We start from the raw sequence: 15,275 nt of genomic DNA on the forward strand, positions 1-15,275 counted from the left end.
AACAAGTGAGTGCAAATATAACAACTAGACAAGGCAAATTTGTTTGTCTGAATACAGCAACAACCTCCTTCTGTAACACTTGGTTTACAAAGCACCTTCTTCACACCAATCTCGGTAGCTAGGAGGTCAAGCAGTTGTATCCCCAGTTCACAAATGAGCCAAACTATCAGTTTATCTAGATTTTTGTGAAGCTTCTAATAAAGTATCTGTATTCAGATTTGAATAAAGTATCTAATAAAGTATAATAAATTGTTCTGGGGAAATAGAGGGATACGTATTAGACAATCGTGTAATTAGATGGATTTGGGATTGGTTAAGTGGCCAAACTCAAAGACATCTTATTAATGGTTTAATGACAGCTTGGTGGGAGGTCTCTACTGAAGAGCCTCGAGCATCTGTATTTGGCTCTGAGCTTTTTAATTTTGTAATCAATAATAATCAGTATTTATGTAATACTTTAAAGTTGATAAAATGCTTTCCCTATGTTACCTCTTTGACCCTCCAAACAATCTCGGAAGCTAAGACCTATCATCCCATTAAATATAGGGAAACTGAGGCTAGAAGAGATTGACTTTCCCAGACTCACACAGCTAACAAATGGAGGAGAAAGATTTGGATTCAGGTCTTCCTAATTCTGGGCCTATGCCTCTAACCATTATGCCCACAAGCTGCTCCAGCAATTTTTATCAATGGCCTTCATGTTTTTCAAATAAGCCCTACAGAAAAACTTTTTGATCACTCACCCAAATGTATCTATTTACTTATTTAGAAATGTATGCAAACTGCAGTTATTCTTGTTTGTCCTTTGTTTTCTTTTTTTAAAATAATACCTGTTTATTTCCAAATATACACAATGGTAATTTCAACATTCACCCTTTTTTCCCTTTTTTAATCCTTTTTTAATTAAAGCTTTTACTTTTCAAAACATATGCAAGGTGATTTTTCAACATTAACCCTTGCAAAACCTTGTGTTCCAATTTTTCCCTTCCTTCCCCCCATCCCCTCCCTTAGAAGGCAGGTAGTCCAATACATGTTAAATGGTAAAAATATATATTAGATCCAATATAGACATATATATTTATACAATTATTGTGCTGCACAAGAAAAATTAAATCAAAAAGAAAAAAATGAGAAAGAAAATAAAATGCAAGCAAACAACAGCAAAAGAAGTGAAAAGTTATGACCCACCCTCAGTTCCCACAGTTCTCTCTCTGGGTGCAGATGGCTCTCTCCATCACAAGATCATTGGGACTGATCTGAATCACCTCATTGTTGAAGAGAGCCACGTCCATCAGAATTGATCATTGTATAGTCTTGTTGTTGCCATGTACAAGGATCTTCTGGTTTCATAAAACTTCCAAGTAAAAGTCGGAGTTTTTATTCATATCAATAATAGCTAATACCCCTGTGGCACTTTTAAATTTATGAGGGATTTTTACAAACATCATCTCATTTTATTCTCACAACTACACTAAAAGATAGATGTTCTTATTATCTCCATTTAACAGTTGGAGAAACAGAATCAGCCAGAGGTTAAATGAATTGTTCAGGGTCATACAACCAGTCAGTGTCTGAGGCTGGATTCAAACTTGGGTTTTCCTGGCTCCAGGCCCAGAGGCACCATTTAGTTAAAGTGTCTTAGGGTTGTCATAGTTACTAAAAGTACACATTTCACTGAAGCTTTGTTTATGGATCCGTCTGTCCAGGACCCAAAGTAAGCTAAAGTGACTGGAAATTCATTTTTTAACTTCCATTAAAAGTGTAGGCAGGATCCTGGGATCTTAGCCCTTTCCTTAAGGAAAGGAACAATGAGAAACACTAGCTATAGCAATAAGAGCTGAGAAAAAGATTAAAGGAATAAGAATAGGCAATGAGGAAGCCAAATTATCACTCTTTGCCGATGACATGATGGTATACTTAGAGAATCCCAGAGATTCTGCTAAAAAGTTATTAGAAATAATCCACAACTTTAGCAAAGTTGCTGGTTATAAAATAAACCCACATAAGTCATCAGCATTCTTATATATCACAGACAAAATCCAACAGTCAGAGTTACAAAGAGAAATTCCATTTAAAGTAACTACTGATAATATAAAATATTTAGGAATCTATCTGCCAAGGGAAAATCAGAAACTTTATGAGGAAAATTACAGACCACTTTTCACACAAATTAAGTCTGATCTAACTAATTGAAAATATTAAATGCTCTTGGATAGGGAGAGCTAAATATAATAAAGATGACAATATTACTCTAAACTAATCTATTTATTTAGCGCTATACCAATCAGACTCCCTAAAAACTATTTTAATGACCTAGAAAAATAACAACAAAGTTCATATGGAAAACAAAAGGTCAAGAATTTCAAGGGAATTAATGAAAAAATCAAATGATGGTGGCTTAGCTGTACCAGATCTAAAATTATATTATAGAGCAGCAGTTACCAAAACTATTTGGTATTGGCTAAGGAATAGATTAGTTGATCAGTGGAATAGATTAGGTTCAAGGACAAACAGTCAACAAATATAGCAACCTAGTCTTTGATAAACCCAAAGATCCCAGCTTTTGGGATAAGAACTTACTGTTTGATAAAAATTGCTGGGAAAATTGGAAACTAATATGGCAGAAACTAGGCATTGATCCATACTTAACGTCCAGACACCAAGATAAGGTCAAAATGGGTTCATGGACCTAGGTATAAAGAATGAAATTATTAATAAATTAGAGGAACACAGGATAGTTTACCTCTCAGACCTGTGGAAGGGAAGGTCTTTATGACCAAAACAGAACTAGAGATCATTACTGATCACAAAATAGAAAATTTCTGATTATACTCAAACTGAAAAGTTTTGTACAAAACAAAACTAATGCAGACAAGATTAGAAGGGAAGCAATAAACTGGGAAAATATTTTTACAGTCAAAGGTTCTGATAAAGGCCTCATTTCCAAAATATATAGAGAATTAACTCTAATTTATAAAAATCAAGCCATTCTCCAATTGAAAATGGTCAAAGGATATGAACAGACAATTCTCAGATGAAGAAATGGAAACTATTTCTAGTCATATGAAAAGATGCTCCAAGTCATTAATAATCAGAGAAATGCAAATTAAGACAACTCTAAGATACTCACTACACCTGTCAGATTGGCTAAGATGACAGGAAAAAATAATGATGATTGTTGGAGGGGATGCGGGAAAACTGGGACATTGATGCATTGTTGGTGGAGTTGTGAACGGGTCCAACCATTTTGGAGAGTAGTTTGGAACTATGCTCAAAAAGTTATCAAACTGTGATACCTTTGATCCAGCAGTGTTACTACTGGGATTATATCCCAAAGAGATTATAAAGAAGGAAAGGGACCTGTATGTGCACGAATGTTTGTGGCAGCCCTTTTGTAGTGGCTAGAAACTGAAACTGAATGGATGCCCATCAGTTGGAGAATGGCTGAATAAATTGTGGTATATGAATATTATGGAATATTACTGTTCTGTAAGAAATGACCAACAGGATGATTTCAGAAAGGCCTGGAGAGACTTACACGAACTGATGCTGAGTTAAATGAGCAGGACCAGGAGATCATTATATACTTCAACAACAATACTAGATGATGACCAGTTCTGATGGATCAGCCATCCTCAGCAACGAGATCAACCAAATCATTTCTAATGGAGCAGTAATGAACTGAGCTAGCTATGCCCAGAAAATAACTCTGGGAGATGACTAAAACCATTACATTGAATTCCCAATCCCTATATTTATGCCCACCTGCATTTTTGATTTCCTTCAAAGCTTAATTGTACAATAATTCAGAGTCTGATTCTTTTTGTACAGCAAAATAATGTTTTGGTCATGTATACTTATTGTGTATCTAAGTTATATTTTAATATATTTAACATCTACTGGTCATCCTTCCATCTAGGGAGGGGGGGGGGGGGGTAAGAGGTGAAAAATTGGAACAAGAGGTTTGGCAGTTGTTAATGCTGTAAAGTTACCCATGTATAAATCCTGTAAATAAAAGGCTATTAAATTAAAAAAAAAAAAAAAAAAAAAAAAGGAAAGGAACAATGGTCCTTTGTAACAGTGCATTGTGGGCAGGGAAGTGAACGCCCCACTTTTTGCCAGTTCATGTTTTCTCAGAACCTTCTCCACAATTTCAAGATCAAAGTCTGTGGCTTCCTGACAGGCTCCATAACTTTATAGTTGTGGTTTTGATTTCCTGCGATAAAATAAGATGATTTTCAAGTCATGTCGTGGACTAGGGTTTATTAAGTGTCCACCTACTGGAGGATAGGGGCTGTGCTAAACCCTGGGGATATAAAAAGGGTCAAAAGCAGCTTGCCTTCAAGAAGCTCCCAGTCTACTGAAAGAGACAACTATAGACAAATTATAGGCAGGATAAATCCTTTTTCTTCGTGGACAGCTCAGGACTGTTATGGGCCAGAACTCTGAACTGAAACAAAGGATTCTTACAAGGTGCTAAGTGGAATTGATAGAGACAATGGTTATATAGTTTTAATTTTTTTAATTTTTAGTTTAATCTTACAGCAAATAATGGTTTCCTAGTGATAGAATGATTGGTTTATACTCAGTGTAGAGCATATAAGCTGGGAGCCTCAGCCAGACTGATTCAGGGGCAGAGAAGACAAGAAACTGGAGGCAGGAGCTTAAGCTCTCACAGGCCCAGAGAGAGAGCTAGAGAAGACAAGTGCACTAGAAGCTCTCGGAGCCAGGGAGACAGAAAGTCATTTCACCTTCAGTCAGGCTCCTGGTGGCTGGCCTGGCCTCCTGCACTGCCCCACTGAGAGCAAGGCCCGTCTGAAAGGCTCTCCAGAAAGCTGGCCAGCATCACCCAAGGAGATAATAAAGGATTTGGACTTTAACTCCAGGCTGTTCTTGTGGTGATTACTAAACAGAAACAAAGGCTGTCCCAGAGACCCCAAGGAAACTGAACCAGAGAACATTACACAGAACTGCCTAATTGTTTCTGATTTAATTATTTTATAAATATTAATTTATGTATAAATTCTTTAATTTTAAAAATTCTGTTTCTTTATTCCACTTCTGTAAAGCAAGGCTTTTTTATAAAGAAAATGTAGATCAAAGCATAGTATTTTCACCTATTTTGTTGTTTGCTTGGGGTTTTTTCCTTTCTTGAGTTTTTTCCCCTTTTGATCTGATTTTTTTTTCCAACTTTTGATGAATATGGAAATATTCTTAGAAGAATTGCACATGTTTAACTTATATCAGATTGCTTGGTGTCTTGTGGAATGGGGAGAAGGGAGGAAAGGAAGAAAAATTTGGAACAAAAAGTTGAATGTTGCAAAGGTGAATATCTTTGCATGTATTTGGAAAAATAAAGGATCATTAAAAAAAAAAGAAAAGAAAAAGTAGCATAGTAATTTACCATATTCCAGATCTGTTTTAAATTGTGTCTTTATTCCATTTCTGTAGAGCATAGCTTTTTTTTTCAAAGAAAATGTAGTATAGTAATGACCAAATCTGTTTGAAAAATCAAATCAAATCAAATCAGAGATGAAGTTCTCAGAATAAGAAATAAAACAGAATGATTTCACCCCTATGCTTTTATCCCTGTGGATTTGGGAATGCATAGAAATAGTAAACTTTTCCATCATTGCTACAGAGAAGTTTAATGTAAAATGTAACATTTTAATGTAAACATACTTTAACATGTTTAACATGTATGGGACTACCTGCCATCTAGGGGAGGGGGTTGGGAGAAGGAGGGGAAATTTTGGAACAGAAGGTTTTGCAAGGGTCAATGCTGAAAAATTACCCACGCATATGTTTTGTCAATAAAAAGCTATAATAAAAAATGTAACATGAGAAAGGGAGTATATGACTAAAATGGCATTAAATTTAAGCCAGTTCTGGAGCTAAAAATCATACATTGATCTTTTAGACCAAACTCCTTTGGTTCTACTGGATTTGGAAGAAAGGTCAGCAATTTTTCAGAACTGCCAATTTATGTCGCTGGCCATAATAAACACTTTAGCCCAGATCATGATGTGATGATAAGGGTAACAAGTAGTACATTCCCTCCCACCTGATCTTCAGTCTTCTGGATCAGAACCTTGTGTTTTTCTCTATTCTGACCCATCCTGGAATTTCCCTTAAGTCCTATGGCTATTCACCCTGGAATATTCCTCCTTCCCCCACATACACGCCTTCTCCCATTGGTGAGTTCTTCCTGGAGCCTCTGTTTTATGGAAGGGCTCGGTTTAACCTAGATTCATCTTCCATCTGGCCTTCAGACTTCATAATCATGCTCTCTCTCTGAGCCTTTTCAGCTTCCTTTGGAGAACAGAAGCTCCTTGAGGACAGGAACTTGTTTTCTTTTTGCTGGTTCCATATATAGCAGATCAGCATTTAAAAATTAAATGGGAATTTGGGGGAATTTTGCAGAAGTCACACGTGAAGACCAGAAGAAGACATTGAAAAAGTTTAAAAACCCAGAAATACATAAAATGTATGTAAAGTATTACATAACATCAACATATTTTATCTTTTAATGCCATAATAATTCAGATTTCTTCTCTGGTATGAAGGAAGAAGCAAAATCTTTTACATAAATTTCCAGATCTCAGGGGTTCTGCACTCCCAATCCCCTCAAGGTATTAGGGACACCATATCTGTATTCCCACAACTTAGCACAGTGCTTGGCACATAGGAAGTATTTAATAGATACTTATTTCCTTTCTTCCTTCCTACCCAACAGGACTGAGAGAGTCTACCTCATAAACTCCAATGCCTTCAATGAAAGCAAGACTCAATCATCTATAAGTTATCTTCAAAGAGAAACAAAATAATATAATGTCATGGATAGAGAGCAGTCTTTGATGCAAGGAGTCCTGGCTTCCAGTCTCATCTCTGAATTTTGGCTGTGGGACCCTGGACAAGCCATTTAACGTGTCAGTGCTCAAGGAAACTCTCCAATACTGCCCACCCACCTTTAGAGAGGGATTTCCCTCACCCAGGAACTCCCAAGTCCAGGGCCTATCCCTACCCATCAGCACCTCACCTACTTCAATGTAGCCTGTAATGGAGAGAGCTGTTTTACCTGCAATTCCACCTGGGCTGCTTTACCTGCTGGGGATCCAAATCAACAGCTGAGAAAGGAGAGGCACCTAGCAGAGCCAACTAGCACGTGCACCCTTTTGTCTTTTCTGTACATGCCGTCCGTGGTTTGTGTATAATCAATGAATCGGGAACATTCCATTTAAGAAGTATTACGTCTGAGTTCCAATGGTCTTGTGATGGAGAGAGCCATCTGCACCCAGAGAGAGGATTGTGGGAACCGAGTGTGGATCACAGAATAGCATTTTCATTCTTTTTGTTATTTTTTGCTTGCAATTTGATGACGTTCTCATTTTTGTCTTTTTGATCTGATTTTTCTTGAGCAGCAAGATAATTGTGGAAATCTGTATAGAAGAATTGAACATGTTTAACCTATATTGGATTACTTGCTATCTGGGGGAGGAGTAAGGAGAAAGGAGGGAGAAAAAAAATTGGAACACGAAGTTTTGCAAGGGTGAATGTTGAAAATTATGCATATGTTTTGAAAATAAAAAGCTTTTTAAAAAGTATAAGGATGTATTTCTAGCCTTTGAAATCTAGAACTGGTCCATCAGAACCATAAATCCATTAGAGTATCATGACAGTGTCTTTGTTTTCCTGAAGCACTTAGTTCTGAACCACTTCAGTATGCAGAGAGAGAAAGAGAAAGAGAGAGAGGGAGAGAGAGAGAGAGAAAGAGAGACAGAGAGAGAGAGGAGACAGAGAGACAGAGAGAAAGACATACAGACAGAGAGAGAGACAGAGGGAGAAGAGAGAGAGAGACAGAGACAGAGAGACAGAGAGAGGAGAGAGGGAGACAGAAAGAGAGAGAGAGAGAGAGAGGGAGAAGAGAGAGACAGAGACAGAGAGAGACAGAGAGAGACGAGAAAGAGGAGACAGAGAGACAGAAGGAGAAGAGAGAGAAAGAGACAGAGACAGAGAGACAGAGAGAAAGAAGAGAAAGAGACAGAGAGAAAGACAGAGAGACAGAGTGAGAGACAGAGGGAGGAGAAAGAGAGAGAGAGAGAGACAGAGACAGAGAGAGACAGAGAGAGGAGACAGAGAAACAGAGAGAAAGACAGAGAGACAGAGGGAGAAGAGAGAGAAAGACAGAGAGACAAGAGAGGGAGAGAGAGAGACAGAGAGAAAGGAGAGAGAGAGACAGAGGGAGGAGAGGGAGAAGGAGAGGGAGAGGGAGAGGGAGAGAGAGAGAGAGAAAGAGAGACAGAGAGAGGAGACAGAGAGACAGAGAAAAAGACATAGAGACAGAGAGAGAGACAGAGGGAGAAGAGAGACAGAGACAGAGAGAGGAGAGAGGGAGACAGAAAGAGAGAGAGAGAGAGGGAGAAGAGAGAGAGAGAGACAGAGAGAGACAGAGAGAGACGAGAAAGAGGAGACAGAGAGACAGAAGGAGAAGAGAGAGAAAGAGACAGAGACAGAGAGACAGAGAGAAAGAAGAGAAAGAGACAGAGAGAAAGACTGAGAGACAGAGGGAGGAGAAAGAGAGAGAGACAGAGACAGAGAGAGACAGAGAGAGGAGATAGAGAAACAGAGAGAAAGACAGAGAGACAGAGGGAGAAGAGAGAGAAAGACAGAGAGACAAGAGAGGGAGACAGAGAGACAGAGAGAAAGGAGAGAGAGAGACAGAGGGAGGAGAAGGAGAGGGAGAAGGAGAGGGAGAGGGAGAGGGAGAGGGAGAGGGAGAGGGAGAGGGAGAGAGAGAGAGAGAGAGAGAGAAACCAGAGAATTGTATTTTGTCTTGTTTTTTTCCCTCTAGCCTTTTTGCTCTTCCCACTTTGTTTAAAGAAGTCACATTGACTCTTAATTTATAGACAAACAATAATCTAATAGCAAATGTCCTCTGACAAACATGGAGATTGAAAACCTTGAGCTAACTGCCCTTGGGTTTGCTTTGTTCTCTCTGGTATCCATCTTTTCTGTATTCTTAGAGATGGAAGAATCATTCCTACCTTCACTTCACCCCACCCACTAAATCCTCCAGGTTAAGGTTGATGCTCAAACTACAGACATAAAGCAAGGAAAGGGGGTGCTCCCCGGCCCCCGGGCCAGCTTTTCAGAGTCTGACGTGCTCTGATATTGTAGCCCTTATCTCATTCTTCCCTGCTCCCCTAACCCTTATCTTCTTTCACCTTTCAGGGGTCACAATAGGGAGACCACTATTCTCACCTACTGCTTCCCCTAATCCTACCTGGTCCCCACTGTTGACAACTTAGTCATGAGTTCACTTCTAACACCCCACTCCTGGAATCACTTTGTGGAATCAGTCTAGAATCCATCCAGGCAAGCTGTACAATTTGTGGTTGTTTGGTCTAGCCCAAGACCCCCTGAGTTCAAATCTGGCCTCAGACACTTAACACTTCCTGGCTGTGTGACCCTGGGCAAGTCACTTAACCCCAATTGCCTCAGCCAAAAAAAAAAAAAAAAAAGATCCCTGATAACTTTGCAGAGACACATTCAGTCGAGTGCTGAGGTACCACATTGGCTCACAGAAAGCTGAGATGGGATCACCAACAAGCTAGGTCTTACCAAGAGCACAACTGGGGAAGAGAGACCAAAGGGGGAGAAAAGGTCATTCTTGTCACAGGCACAAGCCCAAGGAACACAAGTGCAAGTTGGCATCTGGCACCTTAGTATAATAAGGTACAGTAACGATGCCTTCCCTCTGGCCCAGAGACATAATTCTAAGATCCCCCAGACAAGAGTTACAGCTGCAGGCTCCTTAATAATAACCCTCTGTGGAATAGAGACAAGGTGAAGAACTTACAGGAACGTATGAATCCTCTTTCTGTATTTTATTTTCATTATTTCTATGTTTCCCCTATGTACAACATGTGCAGGCCCATATTTACTTGAGCCTTGGCCAGTTAGAAACATATTTACTTAACCTGAGCTGATGCCATTTATCAGTATTTGACATTTATTGGTATTTAGTCTCTTAGTGGGACCACTGTCTGCTTGATGAAGCCTGAAGGCCTGGGAGATTTGGGGGAAACAGAAATCTTCCATTCCTATCTCTCCGAATAGCAACAGTCAATCAGATGCCTCCCCCTCCCCTTCTCAATGCGTTCTTACTTGTGATGAAATTTCTTGTATGAAAGCTGTGTATCTATACTACTTCTTTAGCCCTCCTACCATGAGCTTTCTCTTCGTGATAGGACGGCTCATCCTCTGGAGATTTTCAATAAACAACTTTTCTGCCTTCTACTGAGTGATCTCTGAGTAATCATTTTGGGTAAGGGTCTTCTACATCCCTCACAGCCCCATGGCTCACGCCTTGGAGTTTCCTCTGGAAATAGCAGAGTGAAGTTGGGGTCTCTAAGATCCCCAGGCAAGCACTCAGGCTAACAAAACACTGACTAAAAAGTTTCATTAGTCCTCTCACTCACACACCACCCACTCTCTCTCTCTCTGTCTCTGTCTTTCTCTCTGTCTCTGTCTCTCTCACACATACACACACACACACACACACACACACACACACACACACATTGCACAGAACTCTCTGACTTCCCAGGATCCAATGTGGTTCTCCAAATGTTATATACTATCCCAGGTGGCAACTCCCTGCAAGAAGAAACTCGGGGCTAAGTCCCACCTTTCTGGCAGAGTCACCTTTCTTAGGACCTTCTCAGACTCATTCACAGACCAGCAAAGGGGCAGGTCTAGGTGCTGGTCCATATCTCCCTCCCTGCTGTGCCATTCCTTTTCCCCCTTTCCTTCTTTTTCTCCTCCCTTCTCTCCTGGGTGCTCTGCCATCTCCTGGAGGTGCTGTTTAAAAGCCAGGGCTCCACTGCAGGGAAGTTACTGTTCCTTCTTGTAGCTCCTTCCCTTAGAGGGGATAAACCACCTACAGACTAGCCTCCATGCCAGTAAAAAAAAAAAAAAAAAAAAAAAAAAAAAAAAAGCAGTCATTCAGCCAGCCTAACTCTAGTTCAGGGGATCCTAAACCATCATTGGTGGATTAAAAAAACCAAACAAACAAGCAGCCTGTACTGTATTTGTACTTCAGTATAATTGGTTTCATTTATGATCAACAGCTTTCTGAGAAAGGGTCTGTGGGTTGCCCCAGAAAAAGGGCCCAAGACACCAAAAAGGCCAAGAGTCCCTGACCAACTCCATAATTCTCTATCTTTGCCTAGGAAGAGCATGAAAGTACATTTATCAAATCCTCTATTAAAATCTATATAAGCTACAGCTCCCCTCACACCCAATTTGTCTCTGTGATCCAATAATGTCAGCCTTCTGGCCACGTTCCATATCTTAACTGCCTATTTCCCTCGGCTGTCCTTGGGCCTGGAGCACTGTCCTTCCTCTTCCTCCTTGTTGCCTTCTCTACTAGTTTTTGTCAAATCTCAGCTCCTATTGTACCTTTTACAAGAAGCCTTTCTTGATTCTAGCCTTGCTCACTGAATGGGTGCTGCCCCAGACAAACCGAAAGCTGGAAAAGATCTTAGTTTAAAAGGTCGAGGTCCGCGTTATATTGGGGGCCATCTCCACTCCATCCTGATTTATATCTTCCCACTGGACCCAGGTGGCTCTGGAGGAGAGAGTGAGCTGGTGCACAACTCATCCTCCCTTAAATCCAACTCCCTTGCATGTCATAGCGTCACTTCCCTGCTGTCACCACCCTCTTGGATAATGAAGGACAAAAACCAACCTGTGAGTGGTAGTAGCTGCCTCGCGGGGACCTAACTAGCCAGTTCTAGTTGGTCAAAGCTTTCTTTATATTCCCATCACTTTGTGATTAATAAGTTTTTATTGATTTATGGGTCAAAGTGTATAGTTTAGTTTTTAATTGCTTTCCAGAATTTGGATCACTTCATATTTCCAAGAAAGTATTAATGTGCCTATCCTCCCACAGCCTTTCCATTTTCCTTTTTTGTTATCTGGTAGCTCTGAAATATTACCTCAAAACTGTTTTAATTTGCATTTCTTATTATTTAGTGCATTTCTTCCTATGGTTGTTGATAGCTTACCCCTATTCTTTTGAAATTTGCCTTTTCAACCTCATTTCTCAAACATAGAAGGAACTGAGTCAAATTAATAGAAAGTAAGAACCATACCCCAATTGATAAGTGATCAAAAGATATGATCTGTGCCTGAAGTGCTGTAAATTCACACATATCCTTTGACCTAACAAAACCACAACTAGATATGAACAACAAAAGAGATTTTGAGGGGAAAAAGGGAAAATAACCCACATGTACAAAAAATATTCATAGCAACTCTCTTTTCAGGCCAAAAAAAATGGAAGATGCCCATCAATTGGGGAATGATTCAATAAACTGTGGTGTGTTTGTGATGAAATATTATTGTTCTGGGGGAAATGATGAGCAGGATGCTCTCAGAAGAAAAAAAAAAAAACAACTGAAAAGTCTTCTAAGAACTTAAGCAAAGTGAAATGTATTCTGTACAAAGTGATAGCAATGTTCTGGGATGACTGGCTATGAATGACTTTGCTATTTCCAGTAGTACAATCATCCATAACCAGTCTGAAGGACTTAGGATGAAAAATCCTATCCAACCCAGAGAAGGAACTGATTGTATCTGAATACAGATGGAAGCGGTCTCTCTTTTTCTCTTTCTTTTTTTAAACTTAATTTTTGGAGGGTTTTATTTTAATTAGGGTGGAAGATCTATGTTTTTTTTTTGTTGGTTTTTTTTTTTTTTACAATTTAACTATTATGGAAATGTTTTGGATAAGTTCATATGTTGTTTCTTAATTGTGGGTGGGAATAAGGGAAAGAACCTAGAACTCAAAAATTTTAAAAACAAATGTAAAATTTCTTTTTGTTTTGAATGTAACTGGAAAAAATATTAAATTAAATAAAACGGAAAAAAGCAAATTGTTTTTTCATAGCCTTTGACCTGTTGCTTTCTCCCTTTGCTTTCTTTTTCAAGGTTCTGTACCTTTACTTTTAAACCTGCCTAACCCCTTTGATAGGGGTAAAGTGCTGAACCTGGAGTCAGATAGTCCTGAATTCAAATGTGGCCTTAGACTTTAGCTGTGTGATGCTGAACAAGTCACTTAACCATACTTACCTCAGTTTCCTAATCTGTAAAACGAACTGAAGAAAGAAATTGCAAACTACTCCAGTATCTTTGCCAAGAAAACCCCATATGGGATCATGAAGAGTCCCATTTGACTTGAAAGGATTCAACAATTCAACAAAAACTTCTTTCTTTCCTCTTGGGCCAGCTGGGAAAAAGGGTAGTGGAGAGGGGGTGGGGTGGGAAAATAAGCCCAGGCTGCAGCTTGTTATTTGAAGTATTGTTATGTTGTTTCTTTCTGCTTCTTCCAGCTCTGATTGTGTTCATCATTACATCATCATTAATAGGAAAATCTTGAGTTCTATGAATTTTGGATCCAATAAAATGAAACAACCTGTGCAAAAACACTTTGCAAAATTTACGTGTTATATAAATACTGGCTGTTGTTGGGGGCAGGGTCCTAATTGACGATATTTCCCCGTGAATGAAAAATGGGAGTTCAAGCTAGCAAAGAGGGAGAGGTTTCATTTTTTTAATTGGGGGCTATTGAACTATGGAACTAGATTTGATCATGAAAAGGAAATAAAATTGAATTAAAAAAATAAAATATTGAACCTGGGATGTCAGCTCAATGATCACCTAACAAGGCTCAAGCCTTCTCAATAATGGTGACAATACCTACTTTCAAAGAGTTAGAATGCCATCTGGTGGCTCAGAGAGTATCTTACAGCCATTACAGCTGATTAAATAATATTCTAGGGCATTCAATGAGTAAGGAAACCCACAAGTTCACGGGAGAACATCCTAGAGAGCAGTCAGCAACCCCTGACTTCAGGTGATTGTAGGTTGTTGTTCAATCATTTCAGTCATGTCCACCTCTACGTGACCCCATCGGGGGATTTCTTGGTAAAGATACTGGAGTGGTTGGCCATTTCCTTCTCCAGTTTGTTTTACCGATGAGGAAACTGAGGCAAACAATGTGAAGTGATTTATTTAGGATCATGCAGCTAGTAAAAGTCTGAAGGCAGATTTGAACTCAGGAAGAGAAGTCTTCCTGACTCTAGGCTCAGAACTTTTTTTTTAAATTGTAGTAAGTTAATTTATTTTTAATATACATTGCTTTATGACTCATGTTGGGAGAGAAAAATCAGAGCAAAAGGGAAAAATCATGGGAGAGGGGAAAAACAAAAAAAGGGAGGGAGAAAGGAAGGAAGGAGGGAAGGAGAGAAGGAAGGAAGGAGGGAAGGGAGAGAAGGAAGGAAGGGAGGGAAGGAGAGAAGGAAGGAAGGAGGGAAGGAGGGAGGGAAGGAAGAAAGGAAGGAGGGAAGGAAGGAAGGAGGGAAGGGAGGGAGGGAAGGAGGGAAGGAGGGAGGGAAGGAGGGAAGGAGGGAGGGAAGGAAGAAAGGAAGGAGGGAAGGAAGGAAGGAGGGAAGGAAGGAAGGGAGGGAGGGAAGGAGGGAGGGAGGGAAGGAAGGAGGGAAGGAAGGAAGGAGGGAGGGAAGGAAGGAGGGAGGGAGGGAAGGAGGGAGGGAAGGGAGGAGGGAGGGAAGGGAAGGAGGAGGGAGGGGAAGGAAGGGAGGGAGGGAAGGAGGGAGGGAGGGAAGGAGGGAGGGAGGGAAGGAGGGAGGGAGGGAAGGGAGGGAGGGAGGGAAGGGAAGGAAGGAGGGAAGGAAGGAGGGAAGGAAGGAGGGAAGGGAAGGAGGGAAGGAAGGAGGGAAGGAAGGAGGGAAGGAAGGAGGGAGGGAAGGAAGGAGGGAGGGAAGGAAGGAGGGAGGGAAGGAAGGAGGGAGGGAAGGAAAGAAGGAGGGAAGGAAGAGGGAAGGAAGAGGAGGGAAGGGAGGAAGGAAGGAGGGAGGGAAGGAGGGAGGAAGGAGGGAAGGAAGGAGGGAAGCAGGGAAGGAGGGAGGGAAGGAAGGAGGGAAGGAAGGGGAGGGAGGAGGAAAGGAGGGGAAAAGGAGGGAAGGAGGAAAGGGAGAGAGGGAGGAAGGAGAGATGTAGGAGAGATGGCTGTACAGAAAAGTACAAAGAGATAAATTGGAAATCCTGATGCAAAGGGGGCAGCATGACTTTAGAGGAACCGCTGCTTGATGGTGGGATGAGGGCCATGGCTGGATCAGGTCTCCATGTCAATTAACCAGTCAACAAGCATATCGAAGAATCCATCCTGTGCCATGCAGATGGGGGAAAAG

Source organism: Sarcophilus harrisii, chromosome 4 (genome assembly GCF_902635505.1).
Source record: "Sarcophilus harrisii chromosome 4, mSarHar1.11, whole genome shotgun sequence".
Classification (NCBI taxonomy): Eukaryota; Metazoa; Chordata; class Mammalia; order Dasyuromorphia; family Dasyuridae; genus Sarcophilus; species Sarcophilus harrisii.